This window comes from Desmodus rotundus, chromosome 4 (assembly GCF_022682495.2).
Source record: "Desmodus rotundus isolate HL8 chromosome 4, HLdesRot8A.1, whole genome shotgun sequence".
NCBI classification, from domain to species: domain Eukaryota; kingdom Metazoa; phylum Chordata; class Mammalia; order Chiroptera; family Phyllostomidae; genus Desmodus; species Desmodus rotundus.
This window is the reverse complement of record NC_071390.1, coordinates 181306688-181332729: the sequence shown is the minus strand read 5'-3', so window position 1 is coordinate 181332729 and position 26042 is coordinate 181306688. Positions and strand designations below refer to the sequence as shown.

Here is a 26042-nt window from a genome sequence, read left to right as displayed (position 1 = left end):
GCTATAGAAAAGGCTGTTTGGAGGGCATACCCAGATGACTGCTTCGGACATTACGTCTGCCCTGGAGTCCTCTTCCACACACCCAGCCAGACCCTCAGCTCTGGGTGGAAACCCCATCTGAGACGCTGCCCTTTCCATAAGAGGTAGAGATGAACTCTCACTTCCTCCTCCAACTTCCAAAAATAAGCAAACAAAAAAGCTGAACTGGGGCTGGAGTAAAGTGGAGCTGGGGTAAGGCCCAACTATGCGAGCAGCTGGGAAAGACAGGGCTCCCTGGGGGCTGTGGCTGAGCAGGGGCCAGCAGCAGAGTCCAGAAGACAAGCTGGCGCCCCCTTGCTGAGCAGGCCCTCAAGGACAGTGGTGTCCCTTGATATTGGGGAAGAAGAGATGCAGTTCTCTCTGGAGGAAGCTTTTTCAACTCTCAATGTGGGACTCAGGCCTCCTACCAATCAAAATCGAGCAATTAGTGCAACCCAAAAGTCACTAGTTAAACAAGAAAACAAGCCACTATAATGGATTGAATTCCCGAAGAAAAAACCCAGCAGATTCAGAGGCCCGAGATAAGAAAATTGCCAGAAGTGCAGCAGGCACAACAGTGGCCAGTCAGCAAGGGACATCAGAAACAGACGGGCGCGTTTGGGAAGGAAGACTGTGCATGGACAGGCCTCTCTCACTGCTGCAGGGAGAATTACGGGGCTTTGCCTAGAGCACAGCCCAGAGAGAAGCAAAAAGGCAAGATACTTCAGGAAGATATCAGGGATGAAATGAGCAGTGTTAAAATGTTTTAAATTGGGTACTCTGAGGATTTAATAGCGATAATGGAGAGAGAAGGGAATATTTAAAGAGAATACAGTGCCAAAGTCACAGAACTGGCTAAAATAAAAAGGTGTCTTCGGAACCAGAATGCACACGATATGCCACACAGGGCAGATAAAGGCCCCACACCTGTGCGTGTGACATGAGACTGCTGAGCACCAATGTGAGAGGAGACCTCTGAAGGGCCCAGAGGCGGGGCAGATCGCCCCCAGAGGAGCATCTGTTGGGAGGACAGCCATGTCGCAGCACCAGCCAAAGCAGTTAGAAGGCTGTTGGCATTCTGCACACATGGGGAGGGACTACTGACCCAGACAGGGTTGTGAGCTCAACACTACCTCTCAAGGATGAAAGCTTTACACATTTTCGGTGAACAAAAACTGAATTTAATACCAAGATGACTACCCTGAAGCACCTTTTGAGGATGTGCTTCAGCACAAGAGTACCTCCTCTCTGTCCTCCAGAAAAGCTTGAAGGCGAAGACCACCCAGTGGAAATAAACACCCTTTATGTTCTTCTGTCAAAGGAGCCAAGACAAGGGGCAGATGACGGAGCAGGGAGCACCTGTGTCCACCTAGACAACTGCCCGCTCTATCTGACAGAACTATTTGGGACTCTGGAGTCTGTGGAAGGCTTGCAACTTCTGAGGAAGACTAGGAGGGTCAACATCAGCTCCTAGTAGAGCAGCAGCTACCCATCCCCCACTCAGCCCAGGGGCTGCAGCTGGGCACATGCGTCTGGAGCAGCCCACACACAGCTCGCAGGAACCAAGGTGGGCAAACAGAACCCTGTGTTCCAAGTATTAGGGACCTGTGAGCTGATGGTGGTTGCTGCTCCTAATCACAGAGATGTAGACAAAGGGGGAGCAGCCGTTGTTGCTGCACCTCCAGCCTCCCCCCAACCCCCTGCAAGCCCCGCCTGCTCCAGCTGAAGTGACTTGCAGAAGATTTAAAAAGTTGGCACCCTTCCCCTTCCCCCTTAATTTCTCACTTTTATCCCTTTCAGAGCCAAACATTCACAGGAAGGTATTCGAAAACAACCGCACATCCAGGGAGCACTAGAAAGTGACTGCAGGCCCAGGGAATATCTCAGGAAAGGACTCAGAAGGCCTCGGGTTTACCCCTCTGGTGGTGCTCCACTGAGACAACCTACGACAACGACAACTGCACAGCAATAACACAGAACAGCAAACCCCGGGAAGGGGGAGAGGGTGATTTCCAGAGATACATCATTGGATTCCAATGTCCAGTGTTCAACAACAACAAAAAATCACAGGGCTACAAAGAAATAGTAAAGTGTGGACTATTCACACAAAAAAATAACTTAAGAAAGCTGTCCCTGAGAAAGGTCTAATGGCAGAGCTGCTCGACAGAATCCGTCTTTACAGACGCACAGAGTGCAATGTCCACCTCTGCTCCCACGATGCCGTTTCATGGCCTCTCGGTTTCGAGAAATGTTGCCACTGGGGGCAGCTGGGCGCTGGGCACCTGGGACCTCTCTGTACTGTTCCTGCAGCTTTTTGTGAGTCTATAAATATTAAAAAATGAAAGCCTTAAAAAATATGTTGGCTGCCTAGACTAAAAGGACCCAATGGATCACACCGGGTGAGTTCAACTCCTTTTTCTAAAAGGAGGAAACTGGGAATCGGAGAGTCTCATTCAAGGCGAGGCCTCGGTTAACCCGGGCTGTCAGTGCCTCCCAGTCCAGCATGCCCAGTCTTGGCAACCTGCTTGCTCCTTGGCCGCACTTCCACACCCACCTCCCTCTCATTTCTCACGCCCAGGAATTAGCCTTCACTTCCTCCTCCCCACCTCCTGCCAAGCCATGGAGACCAGTCGGCCATGTGGGTTTGGTCGCCGGGCATCTGCTGGGCTTGGCCCTTTGCAGGTCGCCCCAGGCCCGCATCGTCTTTCACTCCATTGGCGCTCTGATATCAGCATGACTCGAAAGGCCCCAAGGCCCAGATGTCCTGTTCCCTGAGACTTGCTGCAATACCTGCCCAGGGCAGCTGCCACATGTCACGTCCCACAAAAATCAATGTACAATCTTAGCCAGTGAAATACAAACACTCAAGAAGCAGCATCACTTGCAACTGATCCATTTCAAAGCAAGTGCCCAGGGGTGGCTAAAGCAACAGAAATGCAAGTGCCAACATTTCTCTTAAGTTTCTGTTTTTCACTTACAACTGCTTTTTATTTCCACACGGGGGAACGAGAGGAGAAATGCATCATAGAAGACATTCCGAGTGACACACTGATCACAGGTAGGTGCGATGTGCTCTTCTGAGTGTGGAACTGAGGAAGCCATGCTGTGGTCTCATGCCAACCACAATGTATATGTTGTTTGTCAGTGGGTATCAGGCTGTGTGGTTTCCTCTTGAGAGAGGTTATCAAGTCATGCAAACGCAACATGAAAATGGCCTTTAGAGTGAGTTGCATAATTCATAAACAGGAAACCCAGATGCAACACCACAGACCCCAGGCTTGACTTGTTTTTCCGGCCGTCAGGTTTCCTTCAGTAAAAGATTCCGATGCCGTTCATTCTGCCAAGCGTGGTTGAATTCTGCAAAGATGAATGTTCTAGACGGGTCCAGTAAGGCAGACGTTGTTGCACCCTCTGAGTGTCCAGGTCCCGCAGGCTGGGGTGCTGAGGGGCCATGCGTGTGCAAGCCTGACACTGCTGCCTGAGCCAGCTTCACACAACACCTGCCACCATTACGGTGACTTCTGCTCCTTCCCACTCTCCACCCAGTCGCCCCACATGGTGAGCTAGCTTCACAGGCCCACTGAGAAAGAAGCAAGTGCCGGTGCCTCAGAACTGCATAGAAAATCCAGTGTGCAACATTCTAGTCAGAGTCAACATTAAATGCCCTGATTTTTATACAACAAAGGGAAGGAAAGGGGCAGGATGTAAACCCAGTCGCTGTCTATCAGTGCCGAGAGGGGACTCGTATGGCAAGTTCAATCTCACAGAGGGTGCCCAGCTCCCTTCTGTGTATCCTGGCCGCCACACTAGAGAGTTCTGCAAAGACTAATGCCCACCCTGCAAAAAGTCGAATATCGCATCATGAGAGGAGGCAAAGGAAAAGACTGCAACGTGAGACGGACCTTGGGGTGGCGAAGACTGCGAGGAACACACACAGAGAAGCACTGGGTGGTGTCGGTGCCTCCTCACTGCTGGCACAGTCACTGCGGCAAGAGGCTGTGTTTGGGACTTCAGAGTGCAAACATGGCCACCCAGGTCCAGGTCCCAGCCTGCCACCTAATAACTGTGTGGCCTTGGGTAAGCGACTCAATCACTCTGCTTCATCTGCAAAACAGGATAAATTAGTAATGACGCCTGTTTCTTTTGGTGGTGATAATGACTGAATCAATGTTCGTCAAGCCCGTAGGACCCAGCCAGACGCGCAGAGTGTACTTTAAGGGTTTGCTTGTGTCTCTGACCCCAGCCTTTCCTCTCAGGGGTATTCTGATCCCCAGGCATGCGGCTCTGTGTCAGGTGGTCATTTTTCTAGTAACCTGTGAACTTTTCTGCCTGCATTTGAAAGGATGGTGGAGGAGTTAAGAGAAATAGGAGTAGCTTGCCCCCCGCCCACCTGCTGCCTGGAGGTCCACCAGCTGGATGGACTTGGCTTGGGACACACTCACTGGCAGTGAGCCCGAGAATCACCTGGCCAACTAGAGGGTCTGAGGCAGGAGGCAAATGCTGCCAGACGGTGTTCACTAGCTGTGAGAAAGACAGACCTCAGTCTGCCCAGCCCCTCGTCCCCAGTCAGGAGCCTCTCTTAGTCCTTGTCCCCATGAACATTGAGTCTACCCCTTGTCCTGCTCTGGTCCTTCCCTACCTCTACCTGCCCCCTCAAGCCGCCATCTCGGTTCTCTCCACTCTGTGGTCTACGTAGTCATCACCCCCGTGCAATTGTTTTTCTAAAGATTTTATTTATTTACTTAGAGAGGGGGGAAGGGAAGGAGAAAGAAAGGGAGAGAAATATTGATTGGCCGCCTCTTGTGCACCAAACCGCAACCCAGGCATGTGCCCTGAACCAGTGACCTTTCGCTTTGCAGGCTGATGCCCAGCCAACTGAGCCGCATAAGTCAGGCCACCCCATGCAATTACGTAGGTTCAGAGCTCAGCTTCTAAAGCCTACTGCAGCTATAGGGACAGTTTGGAAACATGTCAGTGCACATGTTTAAATTTCTCTTTAAAAGAGAATGTGGTCCTGAAGTCCCAGAATGTATAATATGCTAATTGAGAAAAACAGAAAAAAAGGCAAGAAGGAGGGATAAAGAGGACAGACAGAAGACAAGTAGCAGGAAGCAGGTGTGAGCGCAGTAGCAGTTCATACCACTGAGTGTAAGTGGACAAAGCTCCAAGGAAAAGACAAAGGTTGGCTGGATTTAAAAACAAAGTAGGTGTATACTGTTTCCAAATGAACCATTAATGTAAGGAAAGGTTGGAAGTAAAAGAATGGAAAGACAGACATGGACATATGAACTGAAGGCAAGTGGGTGTCCAGCACACTTCAAGAAAACTGCTGGAGTCAGAAGGACGCAGAAGTCACCGCTGCTGGCTTCAGTAAGAGAAAGACGTCCAGACGTGTTTCCCACTGGACTCCAGTGAGCCTCTCCTAAAGGAATTTGAGCACACTGACCATCCGTTAAGTCTCTACTCTTGTCATTATTTTCTTGAACTACAATTCATGGCTTTAATAATTAGCCCAAATATCATAGTGTGCACAAGATACAATTCTTAAACATTTCCTTTAAAAGTCCCTTTTTTGAAAAAAATTTCATTTCATATTTACTGCACGCCGTGTTCACTGCAGGTTGCAAGGCCCTATGTCTGAGGCTGGGACCATGGTCTGGCTCCCTGCTTGCAGTGAGGACAAGCTCCTGACTGCTGCGGGCCAGGAGCTCGGCCACCTGTGCCACCTGCACCAGGACAGGGCTCCACACCGCCCCCGCAACCTCACTGATTCATCGAAGAACCTTCCCCACCTATGAGATCCCCAACTTTCCCTTAGTGCACACTTGATTGTGAACACACGTGTCAAACACACATGGTTAAGTGCTAATCCAGAATATGCTTATATTTAATTTTTAGGTCCCCCTTACAATGAATGCCAGACTTTTTCTGGGCACCTGTGGGGACCTGATACTGTGCCTGATACCCCTCATCCAGGAAGAGCACACACCAGCTACTCATTCTCTCTTCAGAGCTCTGAGGTCCAGTGGCGTCCAATGAAACACACCCCTCTAAAAAGTTCCAGAGGCTGACCTCAGAGCCAGACAACAAAATCTACCTGAAAGTGTAATTTTTCTCATCGGGACTAAAAACAGATTCCAAGGAACTCAAGGGCTTGGCCTCTTGCCTCCTCTCACCCCCCTCGGAGGCAGCTCATAGGCCACAGGAGACAGAAACCTGCTTTTGGAGTCAACAAGGCATGCTTTGCACCTCCTTCTGTTGCCCAAAGCAGGTGACTGAGCTGTTTCCTTATCTGTAAATTGAAGCTACACCTGCCCAAAGCTACACCTGGCACAGAGGTAACTAGCTTCAGGTGTTTATCAAATCAGTTCCCACCCTCTTGGACTCTGTCTCCAATTTTGTCACTTGGCCTCCCAGTGTCTGCCCTAAGCTCCCCCCTCCCCAAATGAAGTAAATTCCTGAGAAGCAGAGAAGCAGCCAGCGTTCCCCTGCTGGGGGCTGAGAAGGAGACGATTAAACAGGACCTGGGTGCCCAAGAACTGCACTGGCCTGGGCACTGTGGCCAAACCTAGAATGAGAACTTGCTTAGAAGCTTCAAGTCAAATATCGTGTTTCTCTCTACTCTTTTAGTAATGTTCTTTAATAACTAATTCCAGGTTGTCTTGACTGAAAAAAAGGGAGAGCCAGTTCGATTCCTAGTCAGGGCACATGCCTGGGTTGTGGGCCAGGTCCCCAATAGGGGGACATGTAAGAGGCAACCACACATTGATGTTTCCCTCCCTTTCTTTGCCCCTCCCTTCCCCTCTCTCTATAAAAATAAATAAATAAAACCTTTTTTTTAAAAATGGGAGAGAGGTCTTTCAGGGAGAGGAGGAGCAGGGAGGGAACTCTAAAGAGGCCACAGTGTAACTTCCGGCGCTAGCCTGAGTTTTAAAACTACTTGCTGGTCCTTGTAGATACTTTTTTTAAAAAAACAAGGTTGCTAGTCTCTTGTAAACAGCAGGCATTGAGAGAAACGGAGAGGTGTCATGGAGCACAGTGACCATTAAAAAGAAAATAATTAGAATGCTGCCCTGGCTGGTGGGGCTCAGTGGATTGAGTGCTGGCCTGTGAACCACAGGGTGGCCTGTCCAGTTCCCAGTCAGGGCACATGCCTGGGTTGCAGGCCAATTCCCCAGTAGGTACTGCGCAAGAGGCAACCACACATTGATGTTTCTCTCCCTCTCTTTCTACTTACTTTCCCCTCTGTAAAAATAGATAAAATCTTAAAAAAAAAATTAGAATTCTGAACCAATGAGTTTGCTCTTGGTTGCTCCCTTTCAAAAGTCCCAGATATGGCTCTTACACTCTGCCAGGTACCTGGGTTGCTGCCATTTTTTTCTTCAGAGCAAAATTTATTAGGGACTAGGAGACAGAAGTTAAATTTGAGTGTCATCCTTCATCACCCTCATTTGTGCCCTCACAGAAGACCACACCACACCTCAGGGTGTCTAAAGCCAGGTGCTCTCTGGAGCGGCTCCGAGAAAAGGAGTCAAGTACAAATGAGTCATTAAGAAAGTGCTCTCAGGAACCAGAGGGAAAGAAGCCAGGGGAGGTGAGATTTCTGGTGAAGCCCAGACTCAGACCAAGCCCAGGACCCTCAGGAACATAGAATAGTAGTGCAGACATACAACCCAGCACTTGTGCTCTGAGTAGGTGCCCAGAAAAAGTGAGAGCAAAGCCTCAGATGTTGGCACGCTCATGTCACAGCAGCACTGCCCACAGAGGCCAAAAGGAGGAGTGGACATGGACATATGAACAGATAAACACAATATGAGGAAACATTATTCAGCCTTAAAAGAAAGGAATTCTGACACTTCGTTCGACATGGATGAACACTGAGGACATTATTCCTAGTGAAATAAGCCAGTCACTAAAGACACATACTGTGTGATTCCACTTACATGAGATCCCTACCACAGGAAAATCCCCAAAACAACAAGTAGCCCTGGCTGGTGTGGCTCAGTGGGTCGGAGCATTGCCCGTAGCTGGAAGATTGTGAGTGCAATTCCTGGTCAGAGCACAGGCCTAGGATGCGGGCTTGACCCCCAGTCCAGGCGTGTATGATCCCTGGTCTAGGCATGTATGGGGCGCAGCTAACTGATGCATCTCTCTTGCATTGATGTTTCTCTTTCCCTTCCTCTCTCTCTAAAAGTAATGAAAAAATGCCCTCAAGTGAAGAAGATTAAAAAAGAAAAGAAAAAAATAGACTAGAGCTTGCCTGGAGCTGGGGGAGGTAGGAGGTAACACTTCAGTGGGGACAAGTTTCTGGTTAGGGTGATGGAAAAGTCCTGAAGACAATGGCGGCAGCCACACAACAATGTGACTATGCTTGATGCACCTGAGCTGCACATTTGAAATGGTTAAGTTCAACTTTGTTATGTATATTTTACCAAGATTTTTTAAAACATTAAAAAACAGTTGGATGAGATACCCACAGAGTTTGTCCTCCCTCCAGGCAAAGGAGTTGGGCATCTGCCCCTCACATTTCACTGGCTTCCCGCAGGGGCAGGTTGCAGGTCCCAGCAAGCATGTGATGTGGGGCACACACAGTGACCACCATGGCCGTGTGAACACACATCTTGGCTGTTGTTCCTCCCTGGCCATAAAGTGCTTCTGCACCTGGGAGGTTGCTCAGTCTCCTAACCCCTCGCCTGCAAACACCCATGGTTTCTAATGTCGCTGCTTTGGGAGAAGTGCCTGCACTTCAACCATCTGTCAGTGAAAACGTGATAAGAACCTGAGAATGAATGTGACGCAACACACCAGCACAGAGGACTATCCCATGTGGCTGGGACAGAAAATTGGGCAAAAAATAGCAGATGCTTCACTAGAGAAGAGACCCAAGTAGCCAGGAAGCAGACAGAAAAGGGCTCAGCTTTATGAGTCATCAGGGGAATGTGAGCAAAGCCCAATGACACACACACACACACCAGTGAATGCAAAATGAAAAGGACTGAAAGCAGCAAGTGCACAAGCACACGCAACCTTCGCATGCTCAGGCCCTGGACTTCCACTGGGGGAGCTGAACACACGCACACTTGGGACCTAGGGAAACACAGCCGATTCCCAGCAGAAACGCATACATGTGCTCATGGGCATGAGAACCTTCCTGGTGGCACTATTTGCCATGGCTGAAACACTGGACCCTGCCCAATGCCCATCAATAGTCAAATGTAAAATAAAAGTCACCTGGTCACCTGTGCAGAGGCCTGCAGCAGAGGGGCCTCACAAATCCAGGCTGGTTAGACACCAACATAAGCACTCACATACTTACACAAGTTCCAGAGGTTCAAAGACAGAAAGAGCCTGTCTTCACAAGTCGAAGTGGTAGCTGCCTTGGAAAAGTTGGAGGAGAGTGACTGTGAGTGGAAGGGTGTTTGGGGTGCTGATCGTGTATGATGGATCCAGGGTGATCTGGCTGTGATAACTGGCTGAGCTACCCACTGACGGGGTATGTATGAAGCGTGATGCGTACATGCACCGCCTCTCAGTCACACTACACCTTGCTGTCCTCCCCTACATGGGGTCTCAGAAAGATTCACACGTTGTAGGGAAACCAGGGGTCCTTGGGGGTACCCAGAGCGTTCTAGAAGGGATCACTCTGTGTTCACAGCAATTGCTTTCCCTGCCCAGGTCACTGCAGGGGTCAACCAGACGAAAGGTCCTTTGACTCCACACTGCAGGGCCACCCACCCCTTGTTTCTTTCACTCACTTGTCAAACAGCAGGCACCCCATTCATGTCTAGAAAGTTCTGCACTCAGCTCTGGACCTTTCTTCAGCTCTGAACAGACTTCAATTCAGGTTATAGACCAATGTTTAGGGACATAGGAAGATGGTCACAAAAAACTGGGTGGAAAACTTACAGATTGGACGTGCTGTATGACCTCAGTTTTTATAAAGCATTTACAGAATCCTTACGGATCCTTTACAGAAAAAAAAGTCTGAAAGGATCATACCGAATACAGAAAACTCCTACAGGGGATTTTTACTTTCTAAAATTCCTTCAGTGAGTGCATTTTATTTTTCTAGTATCAGCTCAAATGGCCCATGGTTCCAGCCTCCAGGACTCAGGGTCAGGAGCAGAAGGGACAAGCACATTAAGGTCACAGGGCAGGGCTGAGTGCCTGAGCAGCGCCTATACCAGGCCCAGGGAGACCAGGAGAGGCAAGTCCAAGCGCTGGGAGAGGGCGTCTGTGTGCCTGGGGCAACTGGCCTTCTGGTACACAGCTCTCACTGAATGGACACTCCAGAGGAAGGGCCCCTGGGTAGGGAGGCTGGCCCGCAAGCTGTGTAAGATCCACACTTGTTTTGAAGCACACAACAGTCCCCGGCTGTGGGGTGAGTGTACTTTGTAGTGAGGGCACGGGGCCTTTGATTAGGGAACCAAGCTAAGTTCTAATCCTGCTCAGCCTTTTATTGTCTGGATGGTTCCAGTGAAGTCACTCAGACCCTGGGGTCGCAGGCTCCTCCTCTGTGACAGTGGGGGTTGTTGTACCAGCTTGGCAGGCTTGTGGGAGTCAGTGGGAACTGACAGGAAACACTGCAGCGAAAGCCCACAATAATGTCAAGAATTCTTGATCAAGTGCTTGCATAGTGCTTACAATGTGCCAAGTCAAATATTAACTCACTTTTTGTACCCTAAGAGATATAACTTTACTATTCCAGTTTTACCCATGGGGAAACTGAGGCATGCACTTCAGTGACTTGCCCAAGTATCTATTTCTAGCCAGAATCCCTGCCGGTGTGTCGCCAACCCCTGGGAAGCCTGAAGAGGCAGCCTGACCCTGCTCTGTACCAGCGCTGCTCCACCCACACCCTGACCGTGGGCTCTCAGACTGTGCCTGAGCAGTGCTTCTCTTCTGCCATCTGGTGGTAGCTGTGGGGCATGACATGGAGGGGCCCAGGATGGGGTGGGGGGCTTAGGGCTGGGGATGATGGTCTGATAATTCAGGTAGTGCACCAAGGACACTGGCATTTTAACCATGGGCCCAGTGACACTCATTCAAACCCTTCCTGAACATGTACTGAGGGGCACTTCCACTCACCGCAGACATCCTTATGGAACCTCTTCTGTGGAGCCTACAGGGCCCTCAGCTTACTGCCAGGCCCCAGGGCCTAGGAAAGCAGACATGGCATGTCCCTGGTGCCGCAGAACATTCAGAGTACAGATGTGGGATGACGACCACGACAGCTGGCAGGCACCACAATAGGCGCCAGGTGTGGGCAAGTGTGGGAGAGTGACAAGAGCCAAGTCCCTGAGAAGTGGGAGGGTGGCCACTGGCGGAGCAGGGATATCCCAACCTTTCCAGCCAGAGGCAGGTGGGGGGGCGGGGGAGTGAGTTGCACAGGTTAGCACACTGGCTGGCGGAAAGATGCTGTCTCTGTAGGAGGCAAGGTAACCATGTCAGAGGTGGGGGTGGGCTGCAGGAGGGGCTCCCAGCTGTTGGGAGAGTGGGAAAACACAACCGAGGCTTCCAGGAGGCCACATCTCTGGGAAGCCACCAGTGCGGGTGGCTGTGTGCTTTTCCCCAGAACATTCAGCTGCTTCAGCCAAGGTGCCCACCAGGGTGAGCCAGGGGTGCTCCATGTGTTCTGCTGTTGGTCCTGCTGGTCACGCTGCTTGTCCTTCAGTTTCCCTGCCGACTTTGCCTAGTGTTTCTGTCTGTTACCGGGGGGCGCTGAAACCCCGGCTACCATCATCCATTTTTCTTTTCCACTGTTTTACTTCATGTGTTTTGAATCTCTGTTGTTTGATGCCTTTAGGATGGTGATGCATATCTTCCTAATGGACTGACCCCTATATCTGTATGTAATTATGATGATAATCTTTGTCATTGGTAATTTTCTTTGCTCTGACATTTCATTTATCTGATTACTATAAAGCCACTCAAGCTTTCTTTTGACTCGTCAGAATGGTGGACCTTTTTACTTTACTTTTAACCTGCCTATAGCATTACATGCAAAGTGACTTTCTTGTAGACTGCAATATTGGATCAACACCTATTCTACCATCGTTGTCTAACCTCTGTTTAGACCAGTTACATAGAATGTGATTATTGATATACAGGATTTAGGTCTGGTTTCTGCTCCCATTTTCCACTCCCTGCCTTCCTGCTGGTCACTTGAACATTTTGTAACATTGCATTTTGCATCATCTGTAGTGTTTTTCGCTTCATCTCTTTGCACAGTTGTTATTCGTGGTTGCTCTTGGGATTACAACACACATATCTGACTTATCACAGTCTAGGAGGGTCAATATTTTACCACTTCTGGCAGAATGTAGAACCTTACCACTATGTGCCCTCCCACCCTTTACAATAATGGTTTTAAATATCATGTCTGTTCACTTTGAGAATCACACTGGATGTTGTATTTTTTTTGCTTTCAATGATCAAACACTTAAAAACTGTCAAACAACTTTTTAAAAAGAGAATACTCTATTGCAGTTTCCCAAGATATTCACCCTTTCCATTGTTCTCTTCATTCTGATATTCCAAGTTTCCTTATCCTTTTCTTTCTGTTTGAAGAACTTCCTCTAGCCATTATTTTAAAGCAGGTATTCTAGTAAAAAAAATTCTGAGTTTCCCTTAATCTAAGAATATTTTGTCTTTATTCTGAAGGATATGTTTGGTAGATGTAAAATTCTGTTTGGCAATTTTCTCTCAACACTTGAAAAAATTTGCCACTTCTTTCTAGCTTCCATGTGTTCTGATGAGAATCTGCTGTCACTCAAATTGCTATTCTGCCAACACTGCACCGTTCTGCTCTACTTTCCACATATATATTTTTTGTCTTTAATTCTCAGAAATTTGATCATGATGTATCTGGTAATGGATTTGGGGGATCACTTAGCTTCTTAAATCTATAGGCTTTTTTCTTTTAAAAAATTTAGGAAATTTTCAGCCCTGGCTGGTGGGCCTCAGTGGATTGAGCACCAGCCTGCAAACCAAAGGGTTGACGGTTTGATTCCCAGTCAGGGCACATGCCTGGGTGGCGGGCCAGGTCCCCAGTTGGGGGCGCGCAGGAGGCAACCACACACAGATGTTTCTCTCCCTCTTTCTCCCTCCCTTCTCTTTTCTCTAAAAATAAAATTAAAAAAAAATTTTTAAACCTTTAAAAAAAGTTTTTAAAGTTTTCAGCCATCAATTCTTCCAATGTTTATTTATCCCTATACAGGCACACCTCACTTTGTTGAGCTTTGCTACTTCAGAGATGTCGCATGTTTTAGAAATAGAAGGTAAAACTTTTCACCAGAAAAAGATTACAACTCACTAGAGGCTCAGATGGTGTTAACGTTGGTTAGTGATAATGTATATTAAGGTAGGCACACTGCTTTTTAAATGTAATGCTATTATACACTTGGATGTCAGTACACGTAACTTTCACATGCACTGGGACACCAGAAGGTTCATGCTGCTCCCTTTACTGCGGGGGCCTGGCCTTCTCCTGCAGCATCTCCAGGCGTGACTGTCCTCCTCCTCTCGGACTTGCAAACTGTAGACCTTTGATTACTGCCCCACAGGTTCCTGAGACTCTGTTTGAGGCTCATTTTCCCCCATCTTTTTTCTTTCCATTGAATATATTTGATTACTTCAATTGATCTAATTTCAAGTTCATTGACTTTTCTCTGTCATCTCCATTTTCTTATTGAGTCTATTCAGTAAGTTTTCAATTTCAAATATTGAATTTTTCCTGTCCTAATGCGTCCTTTTTTTTTCTTTTTATACTTTCTATGGTTTTGCTAAGATTTTCTATCCTACTTTTTCATTATTTTAAGGATGATCCAACTTCTAGTTGCTGCACTTTCATTATGGCTGTTTAAATTTCTTGTCACATAATCCCAACCATGATGTCATTGTGATGTTGGTGTCTGTTAACTGTCTTTTCTCATTGAAGATGAGACAGTCCTGGTTCTTGGTATGGTGAGTAATTCTGTAATGTATCCTGGACATTCTGAGTATTATGTATGACTCTGAATCCTATTTAATTATTTTGTTTCAGTAGGCAGTCAACCCATGTATACTCAGAACACACCCTAATATTAATTTAGTTTTCCAAGACTTTGCACTACTGTCTTGGTCTACCCTGCTTGCGTGTCTCATGTTGGCCAACCTGAAACCTGGGCAGTATTCTGTACCACAGGTGGGGACTCCAAGGTTCTTCCATGTTGATTCTGGTTGGTTACATGCACAAGCTGCTCAGAAGTGTGTGCAGGACTTCAGACATGGTCTTAAGGATCCCTTTCAACCCTGGCTGGTGTTGCTCAGTGGACTGGGTGCCAGCCTGGCAACTGGAAGGTTGCAGGTTCAATTCCCAGTCAGGGCACATGCCTGGGTTGCAGGCCAGGTCCCCATTTGGGGGTGTGCAAGAGGCAAGTGATCGATGCATCTCTTGCACATTGAGGTTTCTATCCCTCTTGGCCCTCCCTGCCCACTCTGTAAAAATAAATAAATAAAATCTTTAAAAAAACAAAAAAGATCCCTTTCACCAGCTCCCTCCTGTCTATGATCCTCCCTTAGGTCTCTAGGGTTGACGAGGAATGCTGCCTCTTAACTGTCCTCTTAGTGCAAGGCAGGCATCTCGACAGGCTCCACCCGTCTCCCATGTGAAGTGTCCAGTGGGGACGGGTGCAGTGTCTTTCACCTGGAGCAGGGCAGGTATACTTAGAGGGTTCCATCCTGCAGGGTCACCCTATTCCAGACCCTTTGGCTAGAGAGACGTTTCTTGAGTTCTCTTCCTTTTTCCTCTATCTCACTTTGGCCTGCAGTTGCAGACTGCACCAACCCCCAGGCGAGGACACACAGGTGTGGGGCAAAGGAAGAGGCACTGCTGGGTCATGCTCTGAGTCAAGGGGTCCTTAGCCAGGGAGTCTGTTTGTCTGCCTTTCAGAGTCTTCTGACAGCTGCACAAAGCTTTTAGTTGTAATTAGCAGGAGGAATAAAGTAGAATAGACTTGCTCCGTCTTTTCCAGAATCATCAATGATACTTTTAAAAGACCTTGAGGTGGACCATCCTAAAAAGTATAGTCAGCAAGTTTCTGATGGGAAGAGGCCAGGTCCATTCGAAAGATGCTTATGGCTGCAGTCACTCAGGGTGAAGGCAGGCTTCAGAGTTTGTTGCAGCCTTCTGCCCCAAGAAATATTCTCTCGGTGTCCCTCAAAGAGTCCCTCACTTTCCAAGGCTGCCCTGTCAGTGTAAGGATGCAGCTCCCATCTGAGGTCCCTGTCAGGGGCTGTCCTCTCTCCTCCCAGGGAGTCGCTGTGTACTGGATATAGTTCTGGGCTTTGGAAGCAGGTGACTTCGGTGGTAATTCTGCCACTACAACTTATTACTAGGTGACTCTGGGCTGTGACTTTATCTCTCTGATACTCAGTTCACAACTTGTGAAGTAGAAATAACACAGAATTTAATACCTTTTACAGCCTCCACTACTAGCACATGGCCACCTCGATTACAACTATAGCTTCACCACTTCTACTCTTAATCCTCCTCCTTTTTTTCCTCCACACAATTAAAATTTCAAAATGAAAACCACATTATTTCACTCATCCAACCAATTGCTTCCCCAAATCGTTACTACAGACCTGTAGGCTCCCCCTGGGCTGGCCCATGCTATGCCTGCAACCCCATCAAAGATTCTCTCCCTGCTAACCTCACCCCAGCCACTCTGCTGTTCCTAAAACAGCCAAGGATGCTCCTGCCCCAGGATGTCTGCACATGCTCCTGTGTAGAAGGACCTTTCCCCAGTGGAGACAACATCACATGGTGCTGAGGGAAAAGGCACACACTGCCGGGTCTGAGCCCTGACTCTGCCACAAGCTAGGAATGTGACCTTCTGCAAATTATTCAATACTTTTTCTGTGCTTCAGTTTCATCACATGTGAGATCATCATAAAGACAGTATCCACCTACATAATGTTGTCACCAAAATTCAGATTATATGTGTAAATTCATTAGAATGGTGCTTGGCATATAATTGGCACTGAATGTGAGAGGTAACTTTTATATATGACATTTTTAAGTATAAATATTATAAAATTGTGTATTTTCCCCCCGTTCCTTCAGGTCTTTTCTCAAATGTCAGTGAACCCTCCTAACTCCCCACATGGTACTCGAATCCCCTAGCACAATCTGTTGCCTGCTTCTTTTAGCCTTAACGTCTCCAACATTATATATGTGTTTGCTTGTTGTCTGCTTCTGTCTGTAGGAAAGCTCCATGGGACAAAGACATTGTCTATTTTGTTCACTTCTGTCCTCAGCTTCTAGAACAGTGCCCCTGCCAAGGAAAGGGCTCATTATGTACATGTCAAATGACTGGGTGAATGAATGAATGAATAAAAATGCTTTCCTAAGAACATGTTTTTGAGAATAAATGAGATAATGAATGTTAAATGCTTAACACAGTACCTGGCCTACATATGGTACTATTAGATATTTTTCAATAAACATTAGCTATTTTTTCATTCTAACTGTACTTCTGGAGGCAACAAGGAGAAAGGTGAGCCCTATGATGCTTATCAGGTCCCAAAGGGAGATGGTGGGGGCCCTTTCAGCAATCCAAACTTTAGCAGGAGCCTCTGGAGACGATGGGAGGGTTAGACATGAATACACCTAAGCTTTAGGAAGGAATTTTGCAGGAAGCGCTCAGGATAAGTCACAGGAGGGAGAAACTGGAGGCAGAACTACTGAGGAGGTGCTAGAGGAGGTCTTGGCCACACCCACGTGGAGTAACATCAGGGTGGAAAGCTTTCATGGGATTATCTTATCTTCTTCCACAGTCCTCACAGCTCTGAGACTTCAGAGGGACAAGAACAGTCCCCTTTTCTGCACAGGAAACTGAGGCTCAGAGCAGTGAAGTAACACACAGATCAGAGTGAGACAGGGCAAAGAGCTCTTATCTTCCTGCATATTCCAGCTTTCCAATTCTGCTACGTGACCTAACACCTAAGGTGTAAACCATTCAAAAGCAAAATTTTGTGATTTGGGTATACTGAATAATATAAGCTCATTATCAGTAATTGTGTATAACTATTTCCTGCACTTATTTTACAATGTGTCTTATTTTATACTTTTGGAACAGGGACTTTCAAGATACAGCAATGGGACATGGTCAGACATGATTTCCTTGAATCTGCTCCTGGTTTGGGGCTGTTTGTGACTGTTACAACTTATAATGAGGAGGTAAAACATTCTTTTATGTTTTGTTACTAAAAGTTTTCATTTGCTGAAATTCCCATGTCATGTACCCCACAAACTTTTAAAATCTCTGTGTAAGAACTCATGAACCAGTCTTTAAATTCTTAGTGCATGGACCCCTGAACACAGGCACTGCACGAAGACGAAGAAGGTGCCTGCCTCCTGAGAGCCTCGTCCAGATGATGCTGGACAGAGAAAGTTTGAAAACAATACAAACTGAGGTTTGCTGGTCCTGCTGGGCAGAGAGGACCCACAGGGGGACCCACAGGGCCAAGGTGTCCCAGTGATTCTGCAGGGACCAGGTTTCATCTGCTCTGCTGGCACCACGACTCCCCCCCTCACAGCATGAGGACCAGACAGGCCACCTCCCCTTCCAGTCCTGGCGAGGCTTTCTCTAGTACTCAGCAGCCTCTGGGTCTGTCTCTGTGGGAGTTAGCAAAGGAATTGGAAACTCCTTGGGCCAGTGTGCCTGGGGACATGGGGCACTCTAAGTTGTCCCCTGATCATGTGTCCATTTCTCTGCATGTGACTGATAGCCCAAGGGAACAACAAGCTGGTAGGAGAGTCAGGGTAGACCATATTAACAACACGTATGTACCACACAAACGTGCATTCTGTGCCCTGTTTTCCACTATTCCATGTCCTCAGAAATGGTGGTTCTGAGAGGTTAAATGACATACAAGACCTCACTGTCAGCAAGTGGCAATACAGATTTAACTTTACGTGCTTTTTTTCCCAATACACTACACTAGTAGGCATTAAAAACATGTGTGCTGACTAAAACAGACGCTGGAAGTAGGCCATGCAGAGCCTTGATATGAAACTAAAGCTCAGAAACAATTTAATAGGTAACACGTAGTCACTAAATATTTTTTCAGAGGACAGGTCTTAGTTATTCATTTAAAATTTTTAAAAATTGTAAAATCTGACCCTTGAATGCAGTCTTATTTAATAAAATTTCCCAATCAACAGTCTGTTAAAGGAATTTTAGTATGGGGCATAGTCCTTTAACTTTCTGCAAATCAAAATTGAAAGACTTAAAAAAGGATATTTATTGAATTTTTCAATGTGTAATGAACACCTGAGTTTCAATGATTAAATAGACTATTTTTAGAGCAGTTTTAGGTTCACAGCAAAATTCGGCAGAATGTACAGAGCTGCCGTATGCTCTTCACCCCCCCGAAACAGCGCCTCCCCCACTGCCAGAACCGATGGTGCATTTGTTACAGACCCCCCGCCCCCAGCAGCACCAGGGGTGCATTCGCTGCGCTGACACATCACCACCCCCCACAGGCTTACACTGAAGTTCACTCGTGGTGCTGCACGTTCTATGGGTTTCCGTTATAGTGTTACACAGAGTGGTTTCATTGCCCTAAAAATCCTCTGTGCTTCACCTACTCGTCCCTCTCTCCTGCTAGCCTTTGACAACCACTGATCTTCTCTCTGTCTCCATAATTTTGCCTTTTTCAGGATGTCACATAGGTGGAAACATGCAGTGTGGAGCCTTTTCAGTCTGGCTTCTTTCACCTAGCAGTAAGCCCTCGAGTGTCCGCCATGTCTTTTCGTAACTTGGTAGCTCACGTCCTCTTAGTGCTGAGTAACATTCTGTTTTCTGGATGGGTCACAGTGTGTGTGTCCGTCTGTCTAGTGAGGGACATCTTGGTCGCTTCTAAATTTTGGCAATTATGAATAAAGCTCCTATAAACATTCATGCGCAGATATTTTGTGTGGACCTAAATTCCATTTTATTTGGGTAAATAAATAGCATATTTGCAGGATCATACGCTGAGAGTAAGTTTGGTTTTATAAGAAACCACCAAAATGTCTTCCAAAGTCACTGCACCATTTTGATTACCACCAGCAATGGATGAGTTCCTGCTGCTCCACATCCTCACCCGCACCTGGCACTGGCACTGTTTCAGACTTCTGCCATTCTCACAGGTATCTCACTTTGAGTTTGCAATTCCCTTATGACATGTGATGGGGAGCACCTTTTCCTATGCTTGTTTGCCCCTGTATGTCTTCATTAATGAGGATATTCAGGTCTTTTGCCCATTTTTAAATTGATTTGTTCATTTCCTTACTGTGGTTTTCAGAGTTTTTTGTATACTTTGAGTAACAGTACTTTTTTGGATGTCTTTTACGAATATTTCCACCTGTCTTGTTATTCCCTTGACTGTGTGTTTTGCAGAGCAGAAGTTTTAAATTCTAAGGAAGTCCAGTTTCTCAATTCTTTCTTTCCTGGATCATGCCTTTGGTGTTGTATGTAAGAAGTCATAACCAAACCCAAGGTCATCTAGATTTTCTCCTATGTAATCTTCTAGTTTTATAGTTTTGTTTTACATTTATACCTATGATGCATTTTGAGTTAATTTTCGTAAAAGGTGTAAGGTCTGTGTCTACATTCATTTCTTTGCATGTGGATGTCCAGTTGCTCCAGCACCATTTGTAGAAAAGACTGTCTTTGTAGTTGTGTCTAGACGGGGAGACATATTTCTGGTGCTTTGTACTCCACCATCTTGTCAGAATCCTCTCCTAATTCAAAATATTTTAAAACTTCTTATTTCTTTACCCATGTGCTATTTAGAAGTATGCTTTCAATATCTAGGCATTTCAGGACTTCCCAGCTACCTTTCTGTCACTGAGCCCGACTTGCATTCCATTCTGCTCTGGGAACTGTGTGTTTTGATTACATTCAGTGTGTCACGGCTGCTTTATGGCCCGGAGCGGGGTCTGCCTTGGTGAAGGTCTCGTGGGAGCCTGGGAAGGATGCGTGTCCGCTGCTGCTGGACGAAGTGGTCTGCAGGCGCCAGGTGCATGTGGTTGGCTGGTGCGGCTGTTGAGTTCAACCACGTCCTCGCTGGCCTGCTGCCTGCTGGGTCTGACGGAGGAGTGCTGGAGTCTCCGACCATGATAGTGGAGTCGTTTCTCCTCACAGTTCCAGCAGTTTCTGCCCCGCATGGTGTGATGCTCTCTTGTTAGGTGCACACACGCTAAAGACTGTCTCATCTCCTTGGAAAACAGACTGTGTAATGAATGTTACACGACTCCATTATCCCGGGGGCTTCCCTTGTTTGGAAGTCAGAAAAGCTGCTCTAGCTTCCTTCTGGATGAGATGAGCTTCAAGTTAGCACGTACACCCTTGCCCACCCTCAACTTTTCATCCGTCTGTGTCTCTATATTTAAAGTAGGTTTCTTGTAGACAGTATATAGTTGTCTTGTTTTCTTTTATCTGCTCTGACAGTCTTTTTTAAAAAGATTATTTATTTATTTATTTAGAGAGAGGGGGAAGGGAGGGAAAAAGAGAGGGAGAGAAACATCAATGTGAGAGAGAAATATTAATCAGTTGCCTTTCACACATGCCCTGACTGGGAACCGAACCCACAACCCAGGTATGTGTCTTTGACTGGGAATTGAACTGGCGACCCTTTGCTTTGCAGGATGATGCCCAACCAACTGAGCCACACTGGTCAGAGCTTATAGTCTATCTTTTCATTGGTGCATTTAGTCCATTGATATTCAAAGCAAGTATTGATACAGTTGGATTAACATCTACCACATCTGTTACTGTTTTCTATTCACTGCCCTTGTTCTCTGTCCTTGTTTTTGTCTCCAACTCTTTATCTTCTGTGGTTTGAATAGAGTATTTTGTGATTCTACATTATCTCCTTTCTTAGCATATCAGTTATGCTTCATTTTTTAAACTTTTTTAGTGTTTGCCATATATATTTGCAACTAATCCAAGTCTACTTTCAAACAACATCCTACCACTTCACAGATACAGCAAGTGCCTTATTTCCAATCCTTCCCTCCCATCCCTTGCATCATTGCTGCCCTTCATCTCACTTACACATAAACTATTGTACAATCATCAAATACACTGTTGCTGTTATTTTGAACAGACTATTATGTGTTAAATCAGTAAAGACAAATAAAAATTTTAACTGTACTTTTACTTATTCCTCCTCTAATACTCTTCTGTTCTTTATGTAGATTCAAGTTTCTGACCTATATTGTTTTCTTTCTGAAAAACTCTTCTAACTTTTGTTGCATGGCAGGTATATCAGTGACAAATTCCCTCAATTTTTGTTTGTCTGAGAAAATCTCTATTTCTCCTTCACTTTTGAAGGAGAATTTTGCAGGATACAGAATTCTATGTTGGCAAGGTTTCTCTATCCCCTCCCCAAAACTATTTCACTCCACTCTCTTCATGCTTGATGGTTGCTGAGGAGAAGTGCAATGTAATTCTTATTTTTGCTCCTCTACAGCTAAGAGTTTTTTCCTCTGGCTTCTTTCATGATTTTATCTTTGATATCCAGTTTCAATATGAAATGCTTAGGTGTAGTTTTTGGCATTTATGTTGCTTGGTTTTCTCTGGCTCTGTGGCTTGGCATCTGACATGAATTTGGAGGAAGTTGAGTCGTTGTTGCTTTAAGTGTTTTTCTTCTGCCCTGGCTGGTGTAGCTCAGTGGATTGAGCACAGGCCTGCAAAGCAACGGGTCACTGGTTCAATTCCCAGTCAGGTACATGCCTGGGTTGCCAGTCAGGTCCCCAATAGGGGATGCATGAGAGGCAACCGATTGATGTATCTCTCCCTCTCTTTCTCCTTCCCGTCTCCTCTCTCTAAAAATAAAGAAATGAATGAATGAATACATATTTTTCTGCTGTTCCTCTGTCTTTCTTCTCCTTCTGGTATTCCAGTTATGTGTGTGTGTTACGCCTTCTCTAGTTGTCCCATGATTCTTAGATATGCTTTCCCATTTATTTTTTCAGTCTTTTTTCTCTTTGCTTTTCAGTTTGGGAAGTTTCTGTTGACCTACCCTCAAGCTCAGAGATTCTTACCTCAATGTCCAGTCTACCCAGGAGCCCATGGAAGGCATTCGTTTCTGCTGCAGCATTTTTACCTCTAGTGTTTCTTTTTGATTCCTTCTTAGGATCTCCATCTCTCTGCTTACAGAGCCCATCTGTTCCAGAATTGTGTCTACTTTTTCCATTAGAGCCTTTAGTGTGTTAATCACAGTTCTCCTGAATTCCTGCTCTGGTAATTCCAATGTCCCGGCAAGTCTGAACCGGGTTCTGATGCTGGCTCTGTCTCCTCAAACTGTGTCTTCTAGCTTTATAGTGAGCCTTGTAATGGTGGTTCTTAAGAGCTGGACATAATGGACTTGGTAAAAGGAGCCCAGTACTGGTTCCCACAGAGCTGCTTCTCTCGTAAGTTGGGTTCTTTGTATTTGCTTATTTACTTGGAGGCAGCAGTGTGCCATGATCTCAATTCTCTGACAGATCAAAGAAAAAGTGATTTCTTTCTGTTCAGCTTTTTATTTACTGTTTGGACAGAGTGACTTCTTTTTTTTTTCTCTTGAAATATGTGCATTTTATTGTTTCACAGTTATATTTATAATATGTAAAGTTGAAAAAATATTTTAAAAACCTATCTTCAAAATGTTTCATTTTCAGAGAACCATTAGAACATGTAGTCTTTGGTAAAATATTTTAATAAAAATAATATTTTGCATTAAAGAAAAAAAGAGTGTAGATATCAGACGCTACCATAGCCCCCTCTTCTTTTTAATTCCAACAGCAAAAGTTTTTTCAGAGAAATAATTCTCTCGCCTAAAGATGTGGCACAGTCTCCACGCCTCTAAGGCGGACCCTCCCTGCGCACGCACTGGGCTCACCGGGCGCCCCCGGTGCTTGCTTCCAAGCAGCACCTCCTGCGTGGCGGCGCCTCACCCGCGTTGAGGATTCAGGCGGAAAGAGGACCACAGAGTGACTTCTAAACTCTTATATGCCAGACTTGGAAGTCCTTTACCTGTTTTTAAAATCCCAACAAATATAACCAACTAACAGTTTGATATATGTTCTTTAGAATCTTCTTGTAAGCATACAGAAACATGTTATGTGCATCCACACTTTCATAAATGATACTTATTAAAAAAAAAAGAGGATCCTATACAGATGTTCTACCAGAGGATATGAGGAACACCTTCAGTAGAGAAATGGGTATAATATTCTCTTTTATTGCCGTGTAATGTGTCTTTATTTGGCTTTGCCTTAATTTAATTACCGCATTTTTTGGACTATAAGACGCATTCCCCAAATTGGGGTGAGGGTGGGGGTGCGTCTTATAGTCCAAATGTAGCTTACCTGGCTCGCTGTGGGCAGGGGGCAGTGGAGCAGGGGTTTTGTTTTTTTTTTTCCTATTTTCCTCCTCTAAAACCTAGGTACACCTTATGGTCTAATGCGTCTTATAGTCCAAAAAATACGGTACTCCCAACTGAAAGGTATTAACATTATTTAAAAAATGCAATTTTGCTATTACAAAAAAACATCACACTGGATATCCTTTTACATATAACTTTATCTACTTGCACATTTCTATAGGATAAATATCTGCAGGTAGAATTGCTTGCTGGTCAATGGTTATGTACATTTTAATTTTCAACACATATTGCCAAATTGCTCTCCAGCATGGTTGTTCCATTTGCAACCCCAAAACAGTGTTTGGAGGTAGTACTCCTCAATACTATCCTTGGGTACTTCGAAATCTTTGCTGACCCGGCAACAAACAAGAGATATCCTACTGTGGTTTGTATTTTTTTTATTATTAGCAAGTCTGAATATTTTTCACATTTATTGGCCACTTGATATCTTCTTTAGGAATTGCATAATTTTTACTAGATATATAGGAGAGATTTATTTTTAAGAACAGAAACTAGAAAATAACAAACTTTAACTATGGAAATCCTCCATCCTAGGTATTGTTGTCAAAGTTGTATGGCCCGCAAGGAACATTCCATTTTACCTCCCATTCACCTGGAGAGCACATCATTTGTTTAGAATCTAATTCTACGAGGCTTGTGTCCTTCGGAGGGAGTAAGCTGGTAAGTACCTGCCTCCACGTCCCTGTTAATGAACACAGTGGCAGCACTGTTCGAGCGTGACATTGGTATGCAGAGCCACGCCACGCAGACTGGTTAGAAAGTTATTCAAGTCCTGCACCCAGCTCTCAGCACAGCAAGCAAAGAGGGAGCTGGAGAGCTTGGAAGAGGTTCAAAGGAGCGCCACAAAGTTGATTAAAGGGCTTGAAAAATAAGAACTGTGAGGGAAGGTTAAAAGGGCTGTGATTATTCAGGCTTGAAAACAAGTGAGGGCTGAGGGTGAACTAATGATGGAATTCCAATAAGTAGGACGCTTCACGGTAGATGGTGACTGGCTATTGTGTAAATGTGCTGAGAATGAACCAGGAGAATTTGTACTCTAGCATCAGAAACTCAGCTGTGTGTAAGAAACTTTCCTGAGAGTGATCGGATTCTCAGGACCAATCACACTTGCCTGATAGGGAATCTGACGTTTGGGACGGTGTGAGTGCTCTCGTGTCAGGGCGTCACCGTTTCGGACATTCCTGCAAAGACAGCCGAACAACAGAAGGACCAGAGTGGCAGCGAGGGGCCAAGGGACACGGAAAACCAGGGCCGGCCTGCTCTTGTAAAGGGGAAGGGAAGGGGAGAGGAGATGAGGCCACGAAGAGGGAAAATGAAGGAGAGAGGGGAGCCGTTTTAAAAACATGTTTCTTCCTCTTCACTGTTTGCACAGCGGGTCCACTTGGACATTCGCGTTGGAGAACACGACCTCGGTGCTGCCATCGCTCAAGCCAAGGACAAAGTTAATGAAGTTAGCTTCAAGCTTGAACATCTAACTGAGCAAATTGAGCAAATAGTCAAAGAACAAAACTATCAAAGGGTCAGTTTGCCTGTTCAGCTTATTTTATCTCTTCCTGCCAGGAATCTAATTCTGCAGACAAAGTTCCTGAACCGAGAAAAAGAATAATCTGCCTGTTCCTTGGTCTTTCTCCCTGAGCCAGACACGCAGGCTGTGCGGACGCGGGGGTGTGGTGAAAGCGCAGCCCTGCACGCTGCCCACTGGACCACAGGCTCCTCTAGGACAGGAGGCCGTGGCCCATTCACTATTGGGGTGTGAGCTTACGGAACGAATAAATAAATGCTTCCAAACACACCCCTGTAGTCGAAGAGGCTCGGTATGCTTACTTCCCAAATCACCATTTTGTTCCCGTGACATTATCTGTTTTCGGGGTCACTGCTCTCAGTGGGTTCCGGTCATACGTGGGCTCAGATATGCTCCCCCACTCACTAGCCCTGTGTCATCTCTGGGCTGAAGTTTCCTCATCTGAAAAATAGGATGAGGGCAGGTGCCTGACACAGGGCTTAGCTGAAAGTAACCGAGGAATTCAAACCAGGAAAATCTACCACAACTGGGTAATGTTCACTTTGCTGAAAAGCGACAAACGCACAAGGTAACAGGTCAATTACCCGGTACGTTGAGCCCGAAACACAGAAACGGTTCGCAGGGTTGGTTCTTCCCCCGTCTGTGCTAACACCACGCCTGGCTCAGAAAACCAGAGGGGACTTGGGTGTAAGACGCCAGCTGGGGCCCGCTGAGCACCTCGAACGCCCACAGCGCTGCCCCTCCCGCCCACGCTGCAGGAGCCCACCCTGCCCGTTTCTCTCCTGCGCAGGACCGCGAGGAAAAGTTCCGAGCGACCAGCGAGGACACCAACAGCAACGTGTTACGCTGGGCTTTCGCACAGACGCTGACCCTCATCTCGGTCGGAGTCCTACAAATGAAGCACCTCCAGCACTTCTTCATCGCTAAGAAGCTCGTTTAGGGTATCAGCAAGGCCACGGAACTACCTGTAACTAGCAGAACGGCTGAGTCAATAAACGAAAGCGCACTCGTGAGTGTGTCCCCCCGCAGATCACTGAGT

At 46.2% G+C, this 26042-nt stretch overlaps 1 non-coding gene across 1 annotated transcript; it reads left to right on the top strand.

Annotated features, from left to right (window-relative positions):
- The first annotated feature begins 2889 nt into the window (after positions 1-2889).
- LOC112316925 (uncharacterized) lies at positions 2890-26010 on the top strand. The gene is made up of 5 exons (XR_011651077.1): positions 2890-3076; positions 17142-17242; positions 24016-24141; positions 24854-25000; positions 25794-26010. It is a non-coding gene; the product is annotated as an uncharacterized protein (transcript).
- The last annotated feature ends 32 nt before the right edge of the window (positions 26011-26042 follow it).